Source organism: Pseudophryne corroboree, chromosome 4, assembly GCF_028390025.1.
Source record: "Pseudophryne corroboree isolate aPseCor3 chromosome 4, aPseCor3.hap2, whole genome shotgun sequence".
NCBI lineage: Eukaryota > Metazoa > Chordata > Amphibia > Anura > Myobatrachidae > Pseudophryne > Pseudophryne corroboree.
In genome coordinates this window covers 6,626,991-6,653,632 of record NC_086447.1, presented here as the reverse complement: position 1 = coordinate 6,653,632, position 26,642 = coordinate 6,626,991, and positions in this window count along the sequence as shown.

Sequence of the window (26,642 nt, the reverse complement as noted above, 5' to 3'; positions counted from 1 at the left end):
GAAAATTGGATGTCCTGCTTCTAAGCAATCTATTTCACGCTGGATCAGGTTCACTATCCAGCATGCTTATTCCACGTCAGGATTGCCGTGTCCGAAATCTGTAAAGGCCCACTCTACTCGTAAGGTGGGCTCTTCCTGGGCGGCTGCCCGGGGTGTCTCAGCAGTACAACTCTGACGAGCAGCTACTTGGTCTGGGTCGAACACGTTTGCCAAGTTTTACAAGTTCGATACTCTGACCTCTGATGACCTCAAGTTTGGTCAAGCAGTTCTGCAGGAGCCTCCGCGCTCTCCCTCCCGTACTGGGAGCTTTGGTACATCCCCATGGCACTGATGTGGACCCCAGCATCCTCTAGGACGTAAGAGAAAATAGGATTTTGGTTACCTACCGGTAAATCCTTTTCTCGTAGTCCGTAGAGGATGCTGGGCGCCCGCCCAGCGCTTCGTTTTCCTGCATTTGTTTTCTGGTTCAGTACTACCTGGTTCCTAGGTAAGTTCTGCGTTGTTTACTGTTTCAGCTGAAGTTATTCCGGCATGTTTGTGTGAGCTGGTATGAATCTCGCCACTATCTGTGTAATTCCTTCTCTTGAAGTATGTTGTCTCCTCGGGCACAGTTTCTAGACTGAGTCTGGTAGGAGGGGCATAGAGGGAGGAGCCAGCCCACACCTTTAAACTCTTAATGTGCCAATGGCTACTGGTGTACCCGTCTATACCCCATGGTACTAATGTGGACCCCAGCATCCTCTACGGACTACGAGAAAAGGATTTACCAGTAGGTAACCAAAATCCTATTTTCTCTGATGTTGGACGGCTTTTCTTTACCCCCTACAGGGAAGTTGTGACCAGGGAAATACTGCATTCCCTGGTGAAACTAACCCTGTCTCACCACAATATATGTGCGCTGGCCCCCATGTTTTGGTTTTAGATCTGTATTTTTTTTAAACAATGCTAAATTCATGTAATTTGGGCCTAATTTTGTTCAAACAGTGTTATTCACCTCAATAGCATTAATTTCCAGTCAGTTTTGACCCCCGCACAGCTCATAATGTTGTTTTCATCCAGTTTTGGCCACAAGGTTGCAGCATACTTACCTACTTTGCTGCCTCCTCCTGCGGGAGGAGGCAGCGTTGTAGGTGTATGGGGGCGTGGCCGGCAGCAGGATGGGCGGTCCAGGGGCGTTTCATCAGGGTCACGTCATCGTGACTCCACCCCCCGCTGTGCTGTGCCGAGAAACGAGGTGCTGCATAGTGGGGGGCGGAGCTACGATGACGCGATTCAGCGCGAATCGCGTCATCGGACCCCCTCGGTCCGCCCACTTGTTCTCTGCTGCGGGCGGACGAGGGGGAAAGCGGGAGGATAGGCAAGTATGGGTTGCAACGGGCTAGATGGCTGACTATTCTATGTGACAGTGGCAGATAGGACAGCAGCTAAATATTCAACAGCGGAAAGCTTATAATGGACCATCATTTAAAGAAAGAGAAGAGAAAACAGTGTATACACAGTTCTAGTAAGCAGGTTCAAAAAGTCTGGTAAAACACTTCATATCATAATAACATAAATCCATCATGTAAGGAAAGTTGAAGCTTGATTTCGAGTCCAGCCATGACGGTGCATATTCCAATATAAATCACCATTTCATTAAGAATTAAAGAAGGGGGACGTAGGTAGGGTAAAAGGCGTTAAAAAGAGTGAGGAAAAGATCAGGGTAGAGAAGTCATATCCACGCTAAAGAATCTTAATTAGAACACATCACCTTAATAATCGTGAAAAAGAAGTGAGAGACGGGAATAACCAACCCCTCCTACTGTGTTAAAAACATATAGTCTTTGTATAGGGCCGAAGCTTTATAGGTTAACCAGGGAAACCACATAGAATTAAAGTCGACAATCTTATCTCTAGAAGCTAAAAGTGTTTCCTCCATAGCCATGTAATAATCTATCCTAGAGAACCAAATTTTACGTGACGGGGGATTGGTAGATCTCCATAAAGTAGGTATCGTCGCTCTGGCTGCATTACCCAGATGTCATGCAATGATGATTTATAGGGGTATATGCAATTGCGGTTTTTAAATTCGACACAATTCGACAGTCAGACACCCTCCCGCCGGGACCCGAATTCGACATATTCAATAAAAAACGGATTCAACAGTCCCGCTGTCAAAAAACGGACCATTGACGATAGTGTGCGTCCTGGATTCGACTTCATGGACAGCAGGGGTCCCCCCTTCAGCCACCCAAGGGCCAGGGGTGAAGCCCGAGGCTGTCCCCCCCATCCAAAGGCGGCGGATGGGAGTCTGATAGCCAAGTGACAAAAATAAAGAATAAATAAATAAAGAATATTGTTTTTTTGTAGCAGAACTACAAGTCCCCGCAAGCCTCCCCCGCAAGCTGGTACTTGGAGAACCACACGACATGGCGCTCCCTGATTGGCTGAAGGGACCCTCTTTGACAGGAGTCAGGGGGGGTCCTGGCATTCGGGGAAAGGGGTCCCATGTGTAAACATGGGACCCCTTTCAGTGCGTGGATCGGGTTTTGCGTTTTATTATTTCGCCAAGTACGTGGATTATACAAAGGTCTGATTCTACCCTGGATTATGTGAGTATCATTTTTTCACAGGTCCCCCGAGGATTCTACATGGAGAAGAGGACCGAGCCTCGTGTGAACATAGGTAAGTAGGTATGTATGGAGGTGTGCATGTATGTAATAAACTTATACTTTCACGGTGTGTGTGTCCTGTTTTTATTTGGGTATTTTTTCGCAGTAGAACTACAGGTACCAGCGGGCCCTGTTTCCCCCTGCATGCTGGTACTTGTGGTTCTCCAAGTACCAGCTTGCGGGGGAGGCTTGCTGGGACTTGTAGTACTGTACAAAAAACAATATTCTTTATTTTGTAATTTGGCTATCAGCCCCCCATCTGCCGCCCTTGGATGGGGGGGACAGCCTTGGGCTTCACCCCTGGCCCTTGGGTGGCTGGAGGGGGGGACCCCTTGATTTAAGGGGTTCCCACTCCTCCAGGGTACCCCAGCCAGGGGTGGCTAGTTGGGTATGTAATGCCAGGGCCGCAGGGACCACGATAAAAGTGTTCCCCCGGCTGTGGCATTATGTACCTGGCTAGTGGAGCCCGGAGCTGGTGGAAAAAATACGGGGGACCCCTATGTCTTTTGTCCCCCGTATTTTTTGCACCAGGACGTGATGCAGAGCACAGTGCTGGTTGTTAAAATACGGGGGATCCCCTGTCAATTTTCCCCCCGGATTTTTACAACCAGGACCGACTCAAAGAGCCCGAGGCTGGTTAAGCTTAGGAGGGGGGACCCCACGCATTTTTTTTCAGGATTTTTAACCCATTCCCACCCCTTCCCACTGAAAAACATGCTCTGATCTCTCCATATTATTTTAGTCAGTAAAAAACATAAAATATTCTTTTAAAAAATATATTAAATAATACTTGTGGCTCCTAATAGACAAACCCAATTAGACAATCCCTTCTAATATAAATAGATATGCTATTAGCAATAAAAAAAACAACACAAAAAAAAACATATTTTTAAAAATTTTTATTAGATCCCGCCAGCAAAATGAGGCGGACTGAAATTGACGAAATTACTGTCGAAAAGCACTGTTGTCGAATCAACATTCTTCAGTTGAATATACTTTTGTCGAAAAGCCGCATTTTTACCATTGCAGACATGTCGAATTTGACAACTGTCGAATTGCAAAAAGTCGAATCTGAAACGGCCGTTTTTTTGTTGAAAAGTACTATATTGCATTATCGAATCATTTTTTTGTGTCGAAAATGCCCCGCGACAATTCGACCGCAATTGCATATGGCCCATAGTCTGGTAGGGCCATAGAGGAGCTATTCTGAGTTTTGAGAAAAATAGCCTCCCAGTCCTTGTCGGAAAACTTCAGGTTCAGATCACTCTCCCATTTTAAAGTGAAAGATGGGAGGGGTGAGAGTATCGGGAACATGCAATAGTTTGTACAGTGTGGAAATCGTGTGAGTGGGTAAATTTGGGGCAACGCATAATCTCTCAAATTGTGTTAATTTCCTGGTGGCTCGTGAAAGTCTATTATCCGAATTTAAATAGTGTATGACCTGAAGGTATTTCCAAAAATCAGTGTGAGGGACGTTCCATTTAGTACAAATATCCGCAAACTGTTTAACTCCAGATTTTTGTACTAATTGTCCAACTCTAAATAACCATTCCAATGCCCACGAGCGAAAGTGAGAGAGAGAAATACCCGCTTAAGGGACCAAAGTCCGAGGAAATATACAAGCATCGACGTATAGTTTTCCAGAAAGATAGTGTGGGGGAGATAGTAGGATGAGATGCAGTCAATTTGGGTATAGTAGGGAGCCATGGAAAAATTTCAAGATATTGCCATATATAGATGCCCTCTAAACCCACCCATTGTTTATTGTCCCGACTTCTAGTCCAGTCCAGAATTCTGTTAAGCAGAATTGCGTTATAGTAGCTCCTGATATCGGGAAGTTGAAGCCCTCCTCGTGTAGCTGGCCTTATCATAATGGATTTACTAATTCTCGGTCTTTTACGAGACCATACGAATTGCTGAATAAGGAGCTGAATGGATCTGAACCATGAGTACGGAATCTGTATTGGCAGCATCTGAAGAGTGTAAAGTAATTTAGGTAAAGTGTTCATTTTAACTACGACTACTCTACCGAGCCAGGACAGATGTCGTAAATGCCACCTACAGTAATCATTCCTTACGGCTCGGAGGAGCGGGAGAAAGTTCAGAGACAGTAGACACAATAGGTCCTGTGGTAATTGAACTCCCAAATATGTAATATGTGAAGATTTCCAAAGGAATGGAAACGAGCGTTTCAATATAGTCACTGTAGAGGGAGTTGCAGAGATGTTCAGTGCGTTGGATTTGGACGTGTTCACCTTAAAATTGAAGAGGGCCCTAAACGTATCTAGTTCCTATATAAGGTGGGGTAGAGAATGTAAAGGACGTGTAGTCAAAGCTAAGATGTCGTCAGCAAATAGCGCTAATTTATAGTCCTCGTCTCCCAGTTGTAGGCCTGATATACATTTGTTGGCTCTAATAGCCCTGGCTAACGCTTCTATACAGAGGACAAAATGATAGGAGATAAAGGGGAACCCTGCCTCGTCCCATTACTAATTAAGAAAGGTTACGAAAGTGAACCATTAATACGGACCCGTACTGTTGGTGATGTGTAAAGAGCCATAATCCTCATCATTGCTCGTGGACCCAGTCCAATATGCTCCAGAACCGTCCGCATAAACCCCCAACTGACCCTGTCAAAAGCCTTTTCGGCATCCATTGACAGAAGAATGGCAGGGATTCGAAAGTGCGAAGCAAAGTGTATAAAATTCAGAATTTTAGTCGTGTTGTCTTTAGCTTCGCGACCCGGAACTAATTTCACCTGATCGCTGTGTATAAGACAAGGGAGGAACTCAGTCTAGGAGTCTAGTCGCCATCAATTTTGCAAATAGTTTTACGTTGACATTAAGCAGAGATATGGGTCGGTAACTGGAGCACATCGAAGGGTCCTTCCCCTGCTTGGGGATAACTGTTATTTGAGCCTCTAGAGATTGTTTGGAAAAATGTGTGTCTGTCGAAACGGAGTTAAAAGCTTGAAGAAGGTGGGGTGTTAGCTTATCCCTATATATCTTGTAATAAGCGGACGTAAAGCTGTCACGACCGGGGATTTTGCCCTGGGGCATGGACGATATGGCATGTTCTACTTCTTGCAGGGTAAAGGGCCCTTCCATCAAAAGTACCTCGGATGACATCAATGTGGGGTACACAACCTTTTCTAGATAACTTTTAGATTGGAGAATATCTGAAAGAGGGTCTGCATCTGGAGAAGAGGCAGCTAAATGGTATAGCTGGGAGTAATATTTTTTAAAACAGTCTGCTATTTCGGGAGTCTTGAAGCATTGGACACCTCTATCATTTTTCATAGCATTAATAAACAGGGACGAACGTTGAGCTCGAAGAGCCTGGTCTAAAAGGCGTCCCGGTTTGTTGACCTACTGATAGTACTTAGCCTTACACTTGCGTATAGAAAGTTGGGTGCTTGCGCTAAGAATTCTATTTAATTTCATCCGCGCTTTCGTCAGCTCTGTAAATTCTTCCCGCGATAAGGATGATTTATGTAACGTCTCTAGCGAATGGATTTGTTGTAGCAGCGTGCTTATTTGGGCAGATTTTTGCTTTTTCTTAAGGGAACCCAGCTGAATAAGTTTACCTCTCCGTGTACATTTATGTGCTTCCCAAATAATTACTTTGGAAACCTCGTCAGTAACATTAGTTTCAAAGTAATCAGTAAGTGCTGCGTCAATCTCGCCTCTACAATATGTGTCGTGTAAACGAGCTTCGTTAAGACGCCATGTCCATGAGCCCATGGTATGTGAGGGTACTGACAATACCATAAAAACTGGGGCGTGATCCAACCAGGTAATTGAACCAATAGATGTGTCGACTAATAGATGTAGATGTCTATGACTTAAAAATAGATAGTCTAGGCGTGAGTAAACCTGGTGCGGGTTGGAATAAAATGAGTAGTCTCTCCCAGTCGGATTCATAACCCTCCAGGAATCTACAATTTGTAAGTCATGAAAAATCTTTTTAACCTTGCAGTGTTTAAGTTTAGAGAAATTAGGGGTACCGGAGGAGGTGTCAAGGGACGGGTCCATAGACCAATTCAGATCTCCCCCCAGAACCACCAGTCCTGTGGTAATATAGTCTAGATGCAAAAGATTTGATTGAAAAAAAGACAATTGACCTTGGTTGGCCACATAAAGTACTATAAACGTATAAACCTGAGCAAAGATCTTACAGTTTACAACTAGCAATCTCCCCGGTACCGGTCTACGAACTGAAATATCAGAAATTTGCACATTTTTAGAGAAAAGTATTGCTACACCCTTTGATTTGCCCCCCAGATTATTGCAATAATAGGATTTTGATACCTACCGTGAAATCCTTTTCTCCTAGTCCGTAGAGGATGCTGGGGACGACATCAAGACCATGGGGTATAGTTGGGATCCGCAGGAGACATGGGCACTCTAAAGACTTTTCATTGGGTGTGAACTGGCTCCTCCCTCTATGCCCCTCCTCCAGACCTCAGTTGTAGGAACTGTGCCCACGGAGACTGACATTTCGAGGAAAGGAATTACTTAACTAGTGGTGAGATATATACCAACTCACACCATCAACCATGCCGTACACATGGCATTCAACATAACACATGCCAACAGGCATGAACCAATTGCAGCAACATGCTGAAACCAAGATAACACAACTTGTGTAACTCTAATAATAAAACTGCAGGTAAAGTACGCACTGGGACGGGCGCCCAGCATCCTCTACGGACTAGGAGAAAAGGATTTACCGGTAGGTATCAAAATCCTATTTTCTCATACGTCCTAGAGGATGCTGGGGACGACATCAAGACCATGGGGTCTATACCAAAGCTCCAGTACGGGCGGGAGAGTGCGGATGACCCTGCAGCACCGATTGACCAAACTTGAGGTCCTCATCGGCCAAGGTGTCAAACTTGTAGAACTTAGCAAATGTGTTTGACCCTGACCAAGTAGCTGCTCTGCAAAGTTGTAATGCCGAGACCCCCGGGCAGCCGCATAGGATGAGCCCACCTTCCTAGTGGAGTGGGCCTTTACCGACGTCGGTAACGGCAATCCAGCCATAGTAGGAGCTTGCTGAATCATATTTCTAATCCAACGTGCAATAGTCTGCTTGGAAGCAGGACAGCCAATCTTGTTGTGAGCATACAGGACAAACAGAGCCTCTGTTTTCCGTATACGAGCCGTTCTAGCGACATAGATTTTCAAAGCTCTAACCACATCTAGAGACTTTGAATCAGTGAATGTGTCAGTAACTACAGGCACTACAATAGGTTGGTTTATGTGGAAAGATGAAACCACCTTCAGAAGAAAATGTTGATGAGTCCTCAACTCTGCCCTATCTTCATGGAAGATCAGGTAAGGGCTCTTGTGAGACAAGGCCCCCAATTCAGACACCCGCCTTGCGGATGCCAAAGCCAAAAGCATCACCACTTTCTAAGTGAGAAACTTCAACTCTATCTTTTGTAGATGCTCAAACCAATCCGATTGAAGGAACTGCAATACCACGTTAAGGTCCCATGGTGCCACTGGAGGCACGAATGGAGCTGGATGTGCAGAACCCCTTTCACATAGGTCTGAACCTCTGGAAGAGAGGCCAATTGTTTCTGGAAGAACACTGACAAGGCGAAATCTGGACCTTGATTGATGCCAATTGGAGGCCCACCTCCACACCATCTTGCAAAAAATGGAGAAAACGTCCTAAATGAAACTCTTCCGTAGGAGCTTTCTTGGATTCACTCCAAGATACATATTTTCTCCAAATACGGTGGTAATGTTTCGACGTTACTCCCTTTCTGGCCTGAATAAGGGTGGGGATGACCTCCTTGGGAATACCCTTCCTGGCTAGGATACGGTGCTCAACAGCCATGCCGTCAAAAACTGCTGAAGATCTGGGTACCAAGCCCTCCTTGGCCAGTCCGGGGCAATGAAGATTGCTCGAACCCTTGTTTTTCTTATGATCCTGAGTACTTTTGGGATCAGCGGAAGTGGAGGGAAGACATACACTGACGGAAACACCCATTGGGTCACCAGTGCATCCACTGCTACTGCTTGAGGGTCTCTCGACCTGGAACAGTATCTCTGAAGCTTCTTGTTGAGATGAGACGCCATCATGTCTATTTGAGGAACTCCCCAAAGACTTGTCACCCCTGCGAAGACTTCTTGGTGGAAGCCCCACTCTCCTGGATGGAGATCGTTTCTGCTGAGGAAGTCTGCTTACCAGTTGTCTACTCCCGGAATGAATATTGCCGACAGAGCTTGTAGATGTTTTTCTGCCCAGCGGAGGATTTTTGTCGCCTCTGCCATTGCCGCTCTGCTTTTCGTTCCGCCCTGCCTGTTTATGTATGTGACTGCTGTTACATTGTCTGCCTGGATCTGCACGGGACGGTCTTGAAGAAGATGTACCGCTTGTTGAAGGCCGTTGTAAATGGCTCTTAGCTCCAGAACGTTTATGTGAAGGCAGGCTTCCTGTTGTGACCAACGTCCCTGGAAGTTTTCTCCCTGAGAGACTGTTCCACAGCCTCGGAGACTTGCATCCGTGGTTACCAGGACCCAGTTCTGAATCCCGAACCTGCGTCCCTCTAGTAGGTGAGAGCTGTGTAACCACCACAGGAGCGAAATCCTGGTTTTTGACGACAGGATTATCTTTCTGTGTATGTGTAGGTGTGACCCCGACCACTTGTCTAACAGGTCCCACTGGAATATACTGACATGGAACCTGACAAACTGTATGGCCTCGTAGGCCGCCACCATCTTCCCCAACAACCGAATGCACTGATGGATTCTCACACTTCATGGTTTCAATATCTACCATTTTCTGGATTTCCAAAGCCTTTTCCAGCGGAAGAAATACTCTCTGAACTTCTGTGTCCAGAATCATCCCAAGGAAAGACAACCTTGTCGTCGGTTCCAACTGTGACTTTGGGTAATTTATAATCCACCCGTGTTGTTGGAGTATTGACAGAGAGAGTGATTTTTTGTTTTGTAACAACTGCTCCCTGGATCTCGCCTTTATCAGGAGGTTGTCCAAATAAGGAATTATATTGACTCCTTTCTGACGAAGGAGAACCATCATCTCTGCCATCACCTTGGTGAATACCCTCGGCGACATGGAGAGACCGAAAGGTAACGTCTGGAATTGTTAATGGCAATCCTGAACCGGGAATCTCAAATAAACCTGGTGAGGAGGATAAATGGGAACATGCAGGTAAGCATCCTTTATGTCCACCGACATCAAGTAGTCCCCCTCCTCCAGACTGGCAATCACTGCCCGAAGTGATTCCATCTTGAACTTGAACCTTTTTAGGGAACCATTCAGATCCTTTAGATTTAGGATCGGTCTGACCGAGCAATCCGGCTTCGGAACCACAAAGAGGCTTGAATAATAACCCCTCCCTTGTTGTGACAACGGTACCAGGACTATGACCTGGTCTTGACATAATTTTTGGATTGCCGCTGTTACTGCTTCTCTTTCTGACGGAGAAATTGGCAAGGTCGATTTGAAAAATCTGCATGGGGGAACGTCTTGAAACTCCAGCTTGTACCCCTGGGATACTATTTTCAACACCAAGGGATCCAGGCCAGACAGAATCCAATCCTGGCTGAAGAGTCTGAGACGTGCCCCCACCCGAGCGGCCTCCCACAAGGGAGCTGGAGCGTCATGCTGGGGATTTGGCAGAAGTAGGGGTAGACTTCTGCTCTTGGGTACATGGAGCCGCTGTGGGCTTCTTTCCCCTTCCCCTTCCCCTACCTGCAAAGAAGGGGGAACCTCTCGTCTTTTTGTATTTATTGGGCTGAAAAGGACTCCATTTGCAGGTGATAGGTCTTTTTTGCTGGTGCAGGCGCAGAGGGCAAAAATGTCGACTTACCTGCGGTACCTGCCGAGACTAACGCATCCAGGCCATCGCCAAATAAGGCCTCACCTTTATATGGGAGAGCCTCCATGTTTCTTTTGGAATCTGCATCCGCGTTCCACTGGCGAATCCACAACGACCCGCCTAGCCGATACTGCTATGGTAGCGGCCTGTGAACTCAAGAGTCCAATATCCTTCATTGCTTCCAGCATGTAGGCGGCAGCGTCCTTGATATTCCCTAACTTAAGGAGTATCTCATCTTTATCAATTGTGTCGATTTCTGATGACACGCTTTCTGACCATTTTTCAATAGCGCGACTCACCCATGCACAGGCAATAGTGGGCCTGAGCAGTGTACCATTGGTGACATAAATGGATTTCTATGTCGTTTCCATTTTGCGGTCTGCCAGCTCTTTAAGAGAAGCCGTGCCATGAGCAGGGAGAATTACCTTCTTTGTCAACCTGGAAAGTGCACTGTCTAACACAGGGGGTGACTCCCTGCTTCAGACATGCCTCACACGTGTACAGCACACCAACAGACACACTGGGACTTATTTTGGGGACAGACCCACAGTAAAATCTGTCAGAGGGACACAGGATAGGAGCAGCCAGTTCACAATCCCAGCGCCAGTATTTCCTGTGAACACAGTATGTCCACAGCCCAAAAACGCTTTTAAATAGTAATATGCACTATCAAATGCACCACAATCGCCTTGTGCCCCCCTTAATAGCACCCTGTACTTGTCAGAAGTGGAGGAGAGGACCAGCGTGTCTTCTGCAGCCTGAGGAGAGAGAGAAAATGGCGCTGAGTAGTGTGCTGGCTGCCTGAGGAAGAAGCTCCGCCCCTGCAATGGCACATCCTTACACTCAGTATATTGACTTATTATTTATACTGGCGGGGGTAGGGCTGTGCCAGCGGCATCTTATGCCCCCTGTAAGCCAGTTTGAGGTATTTTTATTGCTGCCCAGGCCCCCCCCCCCACGCCCTGCACCCTGTAGTGCCTGTGTGTGTGGGCAGCAATGGCGCGCTGTGCTCCCGCCAGCCGCGCCGCACCTCAGCCGTCACTTACTTGATAGAAGATCATTCTTCTTATACTCACCTGTTTTCTGACTTCTGGATCTGCGAGGGGGTGACGGCGTACTGTGGGAGTGAGCATCTAGACACGGCTAGCGTTCAGTTCCCTTCAGGAGCTAATGGTGTCCTGTCATCCAGAAGCAGAGCCATGAAACTCTGAGGAAGTTGGTTCTGCTTCTGCCCCCTCAGTCCCATGAAGCAGGGAGTCTGATGCCAGCAGATCTCCCTGAAAATAAAAAACCTAACATAAGTCTTTTCAGAGAAACTCAGTAGAGCTCCTCAGAGTGCATCCAGTCTGCCTGGGCACATTTCTAAAACTGGGGTCTGGAGGAGGGGCATAGAGGGAGGAGCCAGTTCACACCCAATGAAAAGTCTTTAGAGTGCCCATGTCTCCTGCGGATCCCGTCTATACCCCATGGTCTTGATGTCGTCCCCAGCATCCTCTAGGACGTATGAGAAAGTAAACTATAGGAAACCTACTATTAACTAGGGAGAGGTTGCGCGCTGAAATCCTAAAATGTTTCTCTTGAATCAGGGCAACATCAACCCTATCTGCCCACAAAGACTGATGCAGGTTGGATTTTTTTTCTGGGAGATTCAGGCTCTTTGCATTAATTGATAACATTTTCAGTTTACCCGGTGCTGTCATTCACTATACAAGACAATAGGACATGCAATGACTTCAGGTCTACCTAAGAAGACAAAGGGAAAGTAGAAGACAGAGATGAAAGGAGAAAACTGGGGAAACATGAACAATAACAATATTTAAACACCCGCTACGGGAATCTCGGTGCACATACACCGGGGATCCAGAAGGCGCGTTGGCCATATGCGGGTAAGGGGCAAGGGAGTCACCACTAGGGACTAAAGATTAAATAATCAGGTAACAGGAAAAGTTATCGCACAGTTTCTCTAAATATCGTAGACATATCGTAAGAACAGAAAAAGAAACAACTGTTACACATTGAATCTACAAATACAAAAAGCAACACAACGTGTAAGACTGACATATATGAACCTGAGTTGAATAACCACTAACTGAGAAGTATATTTTAACCTATAACTCAAGGAACCTAAGAAGTTTAGCTAAAGTAGCAGTTAGTGTGGTATTAATGCTTAATACCAAAGGATATAGCGGACACATGATGAACACCTGTAGCGTTAAGCAAAGTTCAGTCAGGTGTTGGAATCGTCCTGATGAGATGCTTTTATAAGAGGGCTCTTCTTCCGGGAGTGGTGAACCTCCGTCCAAGAGGTACCATTCCCGAGCTGTGCGGAAGTTGAAGATCAGCTACAGTAAATTCCCAGGTGGGGATAACAAGATTCGGGAGACCCAGTCCTGCACTAAAGGATGAGAGTTCGGAGTGAGTGGTTAGGGTATGTAGCCTCCCAGCCGAAGAGACCTGGAGGTTAGAGGGAAAGCCCCACCAGTACTTCAATTGGCGCTTTCGGAGTTCGTCCGTGAGAGGTTTCAGGGACCTTCTTTGCTGAAGGGTATGCCATGACAGATCTTGAAAGATGTGTATCGTCGTGCCATTGAAATCGACCCCATCCAGTTGCCGCACCTTACGCATGATGTCATTTTTTTGGGAATAGTAGTGTAATCAGCAAATAACATCCCGTGGGCGATCAGCAGACAAGCTTTTAAGCGTAAGAGCGCGATGAGCCCTGTCAAATGTGATGGTATTGGTGGGATCAACTCCCAATATTTTGTTAAAAATTTTGGTAAGTGCATCGATTAGACTAGATTGAGGGATATCATCTGGTAGACCTCAAATTCGGATATTATTTCTTCTCCTTCTGTTGTCCAAATCCAACATCTGTGACTTTAGGGAACGAATCTCAGTGGACTGAGCAACAATGGTGTCTGTAAGGGATTTCAGAAAACTCTCGGAGGTATCTTGGCGAGTTTCCATAGATGACACTCGGTCAGAGAGTTGAGAGATATCCTGCCGGACAGTTGCTAATTCCCTGCGAATAGTATCTTGAAGGTCTTGTTTGGTTGGGAGTGTTCTCATGAAGGTAAGACTATCGTGGAGGTCCGTATCACCTCCATGTTGCGGACGTGGGGAATCCGCAGTGGGAGATAATTTTGGAGAAGCTGAGGGAGTAGAGGTGGGGCTAGATACAGAGAAATCATCAGTGAGTTTTGATGGGGTGGGTCTTAACAACGGTCTCATATCCACCTGTGACGTTCTCAGTAAGGGAATGTGCAATTCCCTTTTCTCTAACGTCCTAGTGGATGCTGGGGACTCTGTAAGGACCGTGGGGAATAGACAGGCTCCGCAGGAGACATGGGCACTTTAAGAAAGAATTTAGATTCTGGTGTGCTCTGGCTCCTCCCTCCATGTCCCTCCTCCAGACCTCAGTTAGAATCTGTGCCCGGACGAGCTGGGTGCTACTTAGTGAGCTCTCCTGAGCTTGCTATAAGAAAGTATTTTGTTAGGTTTTTTATTTTCAGGGAGCTCTGCTGACAACAGACTCCCTGCATCGTGGGACTGAGGGGAGAGAAGCAGCCCTACTCTCTGCAGATAGGTCCTGCTTCTTAGGCTACTGGACACCATTAGCTCCAGAGGGATCGTACACAGGATCTCACCCTCGTCGTCCGATCCCAGAGCCGCGCCGCCGTCCCCCTCGCAGAGCCGGAAGACAGAAGCCGGGTGAAAGAAGCAAGAAGACTTCGAAATCGGCGGCAGAAGACTCCAGTCTTCATATGAGGTAGCGCACAGCACTGCAGCTGTGTGCCATTGCTCCCACACTACACCCACATACTCCGGTCACTGTAAGGGTGCAGGGCGCAGGGGGGGGGGGGGGGGCGCCCTGGGCAGCAATTAGAGACCTCTTTGGAAAAAGTTTGCATATATACAGTTGGGCACTGTATATATGTATGAGCCCCCGCCAAAAATTGTACATGAAAGCGGGACAGAAGCCCGCCGTCGAGGGGGCGGGGCTTCTTCCTCAGCACTCACCAGCGCCATGTTTTTTCTCCACAGCACAGCTGAGAAGAAGCTCCCCAGTCTCTCCCCTGCAGTTACACGGTAGAAGAGGGTAAAAAGAGAGGGGCGGCACATAATTAGGTGCAAAAATCAATATAAACAGCAGCTACTGGGTTAACATTAAGTTACTGTGTGATTCCTGGGTCATATAGCGCTGGGTGTGTGCTGGCATACTCTCTCTCTGTCTCTCCAAAGGGCCTTATGGGGGAATTGTCTTCAGATGAGCATTCCCTGAGTGTGTGGTGTCGGTACGTGTGTGTCGACATGTCTGAGGTAAAAGGCTCCCCTAAGGAGGAGATAGAGCAAATATGTGTGTGAGAGGGTGTCTCCGTCGACAACGCCGACACCTGTTTGGATATGTGTTAGTGATAAGGTGAATTTATTGCACAAAAGATTAGAGAACAGACAGGAAATCTACCCATGTCTGTCCCTATGTCGCAGAGACCTTCAGAGTCTCACAATGTTCACTATCCAAAATAATAAACACTGATATCGACACGGAGTATGACTCCTGTGCCGACTACGATATTGCAAAGTTACCGCCAAAATGGCAGAAAAGTATTCAATATATGATTATTGTAATAAAAGATGATTTGCATATCACTGATGACTCATCTGTCCCTGACACGAGGGTACACATGTTTAAGGGGAAGAAAGCTGAGGTAAATTTCCCTCCTCTCATAAAGGAAAAGAGCGGGAATCTCCGGACAAGAAACTGCAGCTTCCCACAAAGAATTCTCAGGCAGTATCCTTTCCCCACTAGGGCCAGGATACGATGGGAATCTTCCCCTAGGGTGTCACGTTTGCCCAAAAGGTAGCCCTGACGTAACAGCTATTCTCAGGGATCCTGCAGATAGCGTGCACATTCTGGTACACTACTCAGACCGGCGATTGTGTCGGCATGGGTTTATAGCGCTGTGGCAGCGTGGACAGGTACCTTATCAGCAGAAATTGAGACAGTATGTATATATATATATGTATATATAGAGATATATATATTAAAGATGCTGTCTTAAGAGATATATATATATAAAAGGGTGGTCTTCAGTATGCCGAATGACGGGATCCCGGCGCACAGTATACCGGCGCCAGGATCCCGACAGCCGGCATACCGACACTTATTCTCCCTCGTGGGGGTTCACGACCCCCCTGGAGGGAAAATAAAATAGTGTGGCGCGCGTAGCGCGCCACCGTGCCCGCAAGGGGCTCATTTGCGCTCGCCACACTGTCGGCAAGCCGTCGGTCGGGCTCCCGGCACCGGTATGCTGGTTGCCGGGAGCCCGACCGCTAGCATATCGTAGTGAACCCATATATAAGACATGCCCAAAGAGACATGAGTCTACTGGGTCCTAGAGTCAAAGCTATGTCGATTTCTGCTTGACGTGTCCTGTAGAATATGCAATGGACAGATGATGCCGACTTAAGAGGCATATGGAAGGCTGAGGATTGTGTGGAGAAGGGTTCTCGGACCTGGTCTCCACAGCTATAGCTGGTAATTCTGATATTTTGCCTTATATCCCTGCACAGCCTAGGAAAGCACGACATTATCAAATGCAGCCTTTCGAACAAAGAAACAAGAAAGTCCGAGGTGCGTCCTTTCTTGCCAGAGGCGGGGGAAGAGGAAAGAAGCTGCACAACACTAGAGATGAGCGCCGGAAATTTTTCGGGTTTTGTGTTTTGGTTTTGGGTTCGGTTCCGCGGCCGTGTTTTGGGTTCGACCGCGTTTTGGCAAAACCTCACCGAATTTTTTTTGTCGGATTCGGGTGTGTTTTGGATTCGGGTGTTTTTTTCAAAAAACACTAAAAAACAGCTTAAATCATAGAATTTGGGGGTCATTTTGATCCCAAAGTATTATTAACCTCAAAAACCATAATTTACACTCATTTTCAGTCTATTCTGAATACCTCACACCTCACAATATTATTTTTAGTCCTAAAATTTGCACCTAGGTCGCTGGATGACTAAGCTAAGCGACCCTAGTGGCCGACACAAACACCGGGCCCATCTAGGAGTGTCACTGCAGTGTCACGCAGGATGTCCCTTCCAAAAAACCCTCCCCAAACAGCACATGACGCAAAGAAAAAAAGAGGCGCAATGAGGTAGCTGTGTGAGTAAGATAAGCGACCCTAGTGGCCGACACAAACACCGGGCCCATCTAGGAGTGTCACTGCAGTGTCACGCAGGATGTCCCTTCCAAAAAACCCTCCCCAAACAGCACATGACGCAAAGAAAAAAAGAGGCGCAATGAGGTAGCTGTGTGAGTAAGATAAGCGACCCTAGTGGCCGACACAAACACCGGGCCCATCTAGGAGTGTCACTGCAGTGTCACGCAGGATGTCCCTTCCAAAAAACCCTCCCCAAACAGCACATGACGCAAAGAAAAAAAGAGGCGCAATGAGGTAGCTGTGTGAGTAAGATAAGCGACCCTAGTGGCCGACACAAACACCGGGCCCATCTAGGAGTGTCACTGCAGTGTCACGCAGGATGTCCCTTCCAAAAAACCCTCCCCAAACAGCACATGACGCAAAGAAAAAAAGAGGCGCAATGAGGTAGCTGTGTGAGTAAGATAAGCGACCCTAGTGGCCGACACAAACACCGGGCCCATCTAGGAGTGTCACTGCAGTGTCACGCAGGATGTCCCTTCCAAAAAACCCTCCCCAAACAGCACATGACGCAAAGAAAAAAAGAGGCGCAATGAGGTAGCTGTGTGAGTAAGATAAGCGACCCTAGTGGCCGACACAAACACCGGGCCCATCTAGGAGTGTCACTGCAGTGTCACGCAGGATGTCCCTTCCAAAAAACCCTCCCCAAACAGCACATGACGCAAAGAAAAAAAGAGGCGCAATGAGGTAGCTGTGTGAGTAAGATAAGCGACCCTAGTGGCCGACACAAACACCGGGCCCATCTAGGAGTGTCACTGCAGTGTCACGCAGGATGTCCCTTCCAAAAAACCCTCCCCAAACAGCACATGACGCAAAGAAAAAAAGAGGCGCAATGAGGTAGCTGTGTGAGTAAGATAAGCGACCCTAGTGGCCGACACAAACACCGGGCCCATCTAGGAGTGGCACTGCAGTGTCACGCAGGATGTCCCTTCCAAAAAACCCTCCCCAAACAGCACATGACGCAAAGAAAAATTAAAGAAAAAAGAGGTGCAAGATGGAATTGTCCTTGGGCCCTCCCACCCACCCTTATGTTGTATAAACAGGACATGCACACTTTAACCAACCCATCATTTCAGTGACAGGGTCTGCCACACAACTGTGACTGAAATGACGGGTTGGTTTGGACCCCCACCAAAAAAGAAGCAATTAATCTCTCCTTGCACAAACTGGCTCTACAGAGGCAAGATGTCCACCTCATCATCATCCTCCGATATATCACCGTGTACATCCCCCTCATGTGAAGCTGAACCACTAGCCATGAACATAGGCCAGGGCCTCAGCCGTTCCTTGCCACTCCGTGTGGTAAATGGCATATTGGCAAGTTTACGCTTCTCCTCCGACAATTTTATTTTAGGTTTTGGAGTCCTTTTTTTACTGATATTTGGTGTTTTGGATTTGACATGCTCTGTACTATGACATTGGGCATCGGCCTTGGCAGACGACGTTGCTGGCATTTCATCGTCTCGGCCATGACTAGTGGCAGCAGCTTCAGCACGAGGTGGAAGTGGATCTTGATCTTTCCCTAATTTTGGAACCTCAACATTTTTGTTCTCCATATTTTAATAGGCACAACTAAAAGGCACCTCAGGTAAACAATGGAGATGGATGGATACTAGTATACTTATGGATGGACTGCCGAGTGCCGACACAGAGGTAGCTACAGCCGTGGACTACCGTACTGTACTGTGTCTGCTGCTAATATAGACTGGTTGATAATGAGATGTAGTATGTATAAAGAAGAAAGAAAGAAAAAACCACGGGTAGGTGGTATACAATTATGGATGGACTGCCGAGTGCCGACACAGAGGTAGCTACAGCCGTGGACTACCATACTGTACTGTGTCTGCTGCTAATATAGACTGGATGATAATGAGATGTAGTATGTATAAAGAAGAAAGAAAAAAAAAACCAAGGGTAGGTGGTATACAATTATGGATGGACTGCCGAGTGCCGACACAGAGGTAGCTACAGCCGTGGACTACCGTACTGTACTGTGTCTGCTGCTAATATAGACTGGATGATAATGAGATGTAGTATGTATAAAGAAGAAAGAAAAAAAAAACCACGGGTAGGTGGTATACAATTATGGATGGACTGCCGAGTGCCGACACAGAGGTAGCTACAGCCGTGGACTACCGTACTGTACTGTGTCTGCTGCTAATATAGACTGGATGATAATGAGATGTAGTATGTATGTATAAAGAAGAAAGAAAGAAAAAACCACGGGTAGGTGGTATACAATTATGGATGGACTGCCGAGTGCCGACACAGAGGTAGCTACAGCCGTGAACTACCGTACTGTGTCTGCTGCTAATATAGACTGGTTGATAATGAGATGTAGTATGTATAAAGAAGAAAGAAAAAAAAAACCACGGGTAGGTGGTATACAATTATGGATGGACTGCCGAGTGCCGACACAGAGGTAGCTACAGCCGTGGACTACCGTACTGTACTGTGTCTGCTGCTAATATAGACTGGATGATAATGAGATGTAGTATGTATGTATAAAGAAGAAAGAAAAAAAAAACCACGGGTAGGTGGTATACAATTATGGATGGACTGCCGAGTGCCGACACAGAGGTAGCTACAGCCGTGAACTACCGTACTGTGTCTGCTGCTAGTAGACTGGATGATAAATAATGATATAAAAAAAATATATATATCATTACTGCAGCCGGACAGGTATATATTATATAATGACGGACCTGCTGGAGTGGACACTGTCTGTCAGCAGAATGAGTTTTTTAATTTTTATAGAATAAAAAAACACCACACAAGTCACACGACGAGTGTACTTTTTCAGGCAGACATTCAATCACAATATACTATACTGGTGGTCAGTGTGGTCAGGTCACTGGTCACAGTGGTCAGTGGTCAGTCACACTGGCAGTGGCACTCTGGCAGCAAAAGTGTGCACTGTTTAATATGTACTCCTGGCTCCTGCTATAACCTATAACTGCTCCCCAGTCTCCCCCACAATTAAGCTGTGTGAGCACAGTCAGATATTATACATAGATGATGCAGCACACTGGGCTGAGCACAGATATGGTATGTGAGTGTGACTGAGTCACTGTGTATCGTTTTTTTTCAGGCAGAGAACAAGAACAGAACGGATTATTAAATAATAATAAATTATAAAACTGCACTGGTGGTCAGGTCACTGGTCATCAGTCACTAGTATAACTCCTCCTAAGCTCCAGTAAGTAAATGAAGTGTCTCACTCTCACTCTCCTATCTATTTTAATTTCTAAACGGAGAGGACGCCAGCCACGTCCTCTCCCTATCAATCTCAATGCACGTGTGAAAATGGCCGCGACGCGCGGCTCTTTATATAGAATCCGAGTCTCGCGATAGAATCCGAGCCTCGCGAGAATCCGACAGCGTGATGATGACGTTCGGGCGCGCTCGGGTTAACCGAGCAAGGGGGGAAGATCCGAGTCGCTCGGACCCGTGTAAAAAAACATGAAGTTCGGGCGGGTTCGGATTCAGAGAAACCGAACCCGCTCATCTCTACACAACACAGCTAGTTCCCAGGAACAGAAGTCCTCCCCGGCCTCTACAAAATCCACCGCATGTCGCTGGGGCTCCACAGGCGGAGCTAGGCCCGGTGGGGGCACGCCTTCGTAAGTTCAGCCACAAGTGGATTCACTCCCTGTTAGATCCTTGGGCAATAGATATTGTGTCTCAGGGATACAAGCTGGACTTTGAGGAGATGCCCCCTCACCGACAGCCCTGCCGGCTTCCCCCCACGAGAGGGAAACAGTGTTAACTGCAATTCACAAATTGTATCTTCAACAGGTGGTGGTCAAGGTTCCTCTCCTTCAACAAGGAGGGGGTTATTATTCGACCATGTTGTAGTCCCGAAACCGGACGGTTCGGTCAGACCCATATTGAATTTAAAATCCCTGAACATATACCTGAAAAGGTTCAAGTTCAAGATGGAATCGCTAAGAGCGGTCATTGCAAGCCTGATAGGGGGAGATTTTATGGTGACTCTGGAAATAAAGGATGCATACCTTCATGTCCCCATTTATCCACCTCATCAGGCGTACCTCAGAATTGCGGTACGGGATTGTCATTACCAATTTCAGACATTGCCGTTTGGTCTCTCCACGGCCCCGAGAATATTCACCAAGGTAATGGCGGAAATGATGGTGCTCCTGCGGAAGCAAGGTGTCACTATTATCCCGTACTTGGACGATCTCCTCATAAAAGCGAGATCAAGAGAGCAGTTGCTGAACAGCGTATCACTTTCTCTGGAAGTGTAACGGCAACACGGCTGGATTCTATATATATTCCAAAGTCGCAGTTGGTTCCTACAGCTCATCTGCCTCTCCTAGGCATGATCCTAGACACAGACCAGAAGAGGGTTTATCTCCCGATAGAGAGAGCTCAGGAGCTCATGACACTGGTCAGGAATCTATTAAAACCAAAACAGGTGTCAGTGCATCACTGCACTCGAGTCCTGGGAAGGATGGTGGCATCATACGAGGCCATTCCCTTCGGCAGGTTCCATGCGAGGACCTTCCAATGGGACTTACTGGACAAGTGGTCCGGATCACATCTTCAGATGCATCGGTTAATCACCCTATCCCCCAGGGCCAGGGTGTCTCTCCTGTGGTGGCTGCAGAGTGCTCACCTTCTCGAAGGTCGCAGATTCGGCATTCAGGACTGGGTCCTGGTGACCATGGATGCAAGCCTCCGAGGGTGGGGGGCAGTCACACAGGGAAGAAATTTCCAAGGGCTGTGGTCAAGTCAGGAGACTTGCATTCACATCAACATCCTGGAACTAAGGGCCATATACAACGCCCTACGTCAAGCGGAGTCTCTGCTTCGCGACCAACCGGTTCTGATTCAGTCAGACAACATCACCGCAGTGGCTCATGTAAACCGCCAAGGCGGCACAAGGAGCAGGGTGGCGATGGTAGAAGCCACCAGAATTCTTTGCTGGGCGGAGAATCACGTAAGCGCACTGTCAACAGTGTTCATTCCGGGAGTGGACAACTGGGAAGCAGACTTCCTCAGCAGGCACGACCTCCACCCGGGAGAGTGGGGACTTCATCAAGAAGTCTTCACACAGATTGCAAGTCGGTGGGAACTGCCACAGGTGGACATGATGGCATCCCGCCTCAACAAAAAGCTGCAGAGATATTGCGCCAGGTCAAGAGACCCTCAGGCGATAGCTGTGGACGCACTGGTGATACCGTGGGTGTTCCAGTCGGTCTATGTATTTCCTCCTCTTCCTCTCATACCCAAGGTGCTGAGAATCATAAGAAAAAGAGGAGTGAGAACAATACTCATTGTTCCGGATTGGCCAAGAAGGACTTGGTATCCAGATCTGCAAGAAATGCTCACAGAGGACCCATGGCCTCTGCCTCTAAGACAGGACTTGTGCAACAGGGGCCCTGTCTGTTCCAAGACTTACCGCGGCTGCGTTTGACGGCATGGCGGTTGAACGCCGGATCCTAGCAGAAAAAGGCATTCCGGATGAGGTCATTCCTACACTGATAGAGACTAGGAAGGATGTGACGGCTCAACATTATCACCGTATATGGCGAAAATATGTGGCTTGGTGTGAGGCCAGGAATGCCCCTACGGAGGAATTCCAGCTGGACCGTTTCCTTCACTTCCTACAGTCGGGAGTGACTTTGGGCCTTAAATTGGGTTCCATTAAGGTTCAGATTTCGGCCTTATCCATTTTCTTTCAAAAGGAACTGGCTTCTCTGCCTGAAGTTCAGACGTTTGTAAAGGGAGTGCTGCATATTCAGCCCCCTTTTGTGCCTCCAGTGGCACCTTGGGATCTTAACGTGGTGTTGAGTTTCCTGAAATCACACTGGTTTCAACCACTCAAAACGGTGGAAGTAAAATATCTCACGTGGAAGGTGGTCATCAGTGGCGGATCTTGCCACGGGCAAGCAGGACTTTTGCCCGGGGCGCCGCCTTCCGGAGGGCGCTGGCGCCATCCGGAGGGCGCCGCACCGTGGCAAGATCCGCCACTGCTGCCCGCTGTGTCCCCGTCCGCCTCCGCTGCCCGCTGCCGTCCCCGTCCCCGTCCGCCTCCTGAAGGGAACTAGACGCTATGCGTCTAGTTTCCCTTCCTGGAGAGTAACTTTGCTGAGCGGTGCGCGATGACGTCATCGCGCACCGCACAGCAAAGGTCCTCTCTATGAAGGGAACTAGACGCATAGCGTCTAGTTTCCCTTCGTGGAGAGGACCTTTTGCTGTGCGGTGCGCGATGACGTCATCGCGCACCGCTCAGCATTCAAGCGGCGCTTTTAATGTACAGGGGGCGTAATTGACCACGCCCCCTGTATTAGGCCACGCCCCATTCCCTGCCCGGGGCGCAGAGCGCCCCTGAACCGGCCCTGGTGGTCATGCTATTAGCCTTGGCTTCGGCTAGGCGGGTGTCAGAGTTGGCGGCTTTGTCACATAAAAGCCCCTATCTGGTTTTCCATGTGGATAGAGCAGAATTGCGGACCCGCCCACAATTTCTGCCGAAAGTGGTTTCATCCTTTCATATAAACCAACCTATTGTGGTGCCTGTGGCTACTCGTGACTTGGAGGATTCCGAGTCACTGGATGTGGTCGGGGCTTTGAAGGTTTATGTAGCCAGAACGGCTAAGGTCAGGAAAACAGAGTCTTTGTTTATCCTGTATGCTTCCAACAAGCTGGGTGCTCCTGCTTCAAAGCAAACTATTGCTCGCTGGATCTGTAACACGATTCAGCAGGCTCATTCTGCGGCTGGGTTGCCGCTGCCTAAATCAGTTAAGGCCCATTCCACAAGGAAGGTGGGCTCTTCTTGGGCGGCTGCCCGAGGGGTCTCGGCATTACAGCTTTGCCGAGCGGCTACTTGGTCAGGTTCAAACACCTTTGCAAATTTCTACAAGTTTGATACCCTGGCTGAGGAGGACCTTGTGTTTGCTCATTCGGTGCTGCAGAGTCATCCACACTCTCCCGCCCGTTTGGGAGCTTTGGTATAATCCCCATGGTCCTTACGGAGTCCCCAGCATCCACTAGGACGTTAGAGAAAATAAGATTTTACTTACCGGTAAATCTATTTCTCGTAGTCCGTAGTGGATGCTGGGCGCCCGTCCCAAGTGCGGACTTTCTGCATTACGTGTATATAGTTATTGCTTGATAAAGGGTTATGTTATGTTGGCATCCGTGGTTGATGCTTTGTTGATTGTTCATACTGTTAACTGGGTATGTTATCACAAGTTATACGGTGTGATTGGTGTGGCTGGTATGAGTCTTACCCTGGATTCCAAAATCCTTTCCTTGTAATGCCAGCTCTTCCGGGCACAGTTTCTCTAACTTAGGTCTGGAGGAGGGGCATAGAGGGAGGAGCCAGAGCACACCAGAATCTAAATTCTTTCTTAAAGTGCCCATGTCTCCTGCGGAGCCCGTCTATTCCCCATGGTCCTTACGGAGTCCCCAGCATCCACTACGGACTACGAGAAATAGATTTACCGGTAAGTAAAATCTTATTTTGAGCAGATTTTTTGCACCTGACCATAATGTGATTAGAGAAGAAGAGCCGAAGATATGGTACGTTTGGACATGTAACGGCTGGATGTCTACATAACGATTAGAAAAGTGCCCCTAGCACAGTGACTCCCAGTGGGTTAGCATTAGCAAGTCATCAGGTTAAGCTCGGTTCACGAGTGGCGCAGGAGGACCATCCAACACCGTCTTTATCTTGAAAAAACTAGAGATGAGCGGGTTCGGTTCCTCTGAATCCGAACCCGCCAGAACTTCAGGTTTTTTACACGGGTCCGAGCAAGCTCGGATCTTCCCGCCTTGCTCGGCTAACCCGAGCGCGCCCGAACGTCATCATCACGCTGTCGGATTCTCGCGAGGCTCGGATTCTATCGCGAGACTCGGATTCTATATAAGGAGCCGCGCGTCGCCGCCATTTTCACACGTGCATTGAGAGTCATAGGGAGAGGACGTGGCTGGCGTCCTCTCCGTTTAGAGAAGAGAGAGACACAGTATTTTGGGGAGCATTATTAGGAGGAGTACTACTATACTGTATACTACTATACTTACTACTTGCTGAAGTGATATTTATAGATTAGATAGTGTGACTGTAAGTGTATTATCTGACTTGTGGGGGAGACACTGACAGTGGGGAGCAGTTAGAGTCTGAGAGCAGGACTCAGGAGTACATATAACGTACAGTGCACACTTTTGCTGCCAGAGTCAGTGCCACACTGCCATTGTTGTGACCACACTGACCACCAGTATAATAATATATTTTGTGATTGTCTGCTTAGGCCTCGGAGTACTAGTTGCAAGTTGCAACGTGACCTGAAGTGACCACCAGTTTAATAATCAATCACCACCAGTTTAATATATATATATATATATAATTGTATATAATATATATATATATATATAATATTGTATACCACCTACCCGTGGTTTTTTTTTTTTCATTCTTCTTTATACATACTACTATAGTAGCTTACTGTAGCAGTCTGCGGTGCTGCTGACCTGACAGTGTCCAGCAGGTCCGTCATCAGTCATTACATAATAAATATATATAGTACCTGTCCGGCTGCAGTACTAGTGATATTATATTGATTTCATCTCATTATCAATAATTTATCATCCAGTCTAGACTCTATATTAGCAGCAGACACAGTACGTTAGTCCACGGCTGTAGCTACCTCTGTGTCGGCACTCGGCAGTCCATCCATAATTGTATACCACCTACCCGTGGTTTTTTTTTTTTCTTTCTTCTTTGTACATACTACTATAGAGTATAGTAGCTTACTGTAGCAGTCTGCGGTGCTGCTGAGCTGACAGTGTCCAGCGGGTCCGTCATCAGTCATCATTACCTAATAAATATATTATCTACCTGTCCGGCTGCAGTACTAGTGATATTATATATATATATACATACATATATATATTGATTTCATCTCATTATCAATCATCCAGTCTATATTAGCAGCAGACACAGTACGTTAGTCCACGGCTGTAGCTACCTCTGTGTCGGCACTCGGCAGTCCATCCATAATTGTATACCACCTACCCGTGGTTTTTTTTTTTCTTTCTTCTTTGTACATACTACTATAGAGTATAGTAGCTTACTGTAGCAGTCTGCGGTGCTGCTGAGCTGACAGTGTCCAGCAGGTCCGTCATCAGTCATCATTACCTAATAAATATATTATCTACCTGTCCGGCTGCAGTACTAGTGATATTATATATACATACATATATATATTGATTTCATCTCATTATCAATCATCCAGTCTATATTAGCAGCAGACACAGTACGTTAGTCCACGGCTGTAGCTACCTCTGTGTCGGCAGTCCATCCATAATTGTATACCACCTACCCGTGGTTTTTTTTTTTTCTTTCTTCTTTGTACATACTACTATAGAGTATAGTAGCTTACTGTAGCAGTCTGCGGTGCTGCTGAGCTGACAGTGTCCAGCAGGTCCGTCATCAGTCATCATTACCTAATAAATATATTATCTACCTGTCCGGCTGCAGTACTAGTGATATTATATATACATACATATATATATTGATTTCATCTCATTATCAATCATCCAGTCTATATTAGCAGCAGACACAGTACGTTAGTCCACGGCTGTAGCTACCTCTGTGTCGGCACTCAGCAGTCCATCCATAATTGTATACCACCTACCCGTGGTTTTTTTTTTTTCTTTCTTCTTTGTACATACTACTATAGTATAGTAGCTTACTGTAGCAGTCTGCGGTGCTGCTGAGCTGACAGTGTCCAGCAGGTCCGTCATCAGTCATCATTACCTAATAAATATATTATCTACCTGTCCGGCTGCAGTACTAGTGATATTATATATACATACATATATATATTGATTTCATCTCATTATCAATCATCCAGTCTATATTAGCAGCAGACACAGTACGTTAGTCCACGGCTGTAG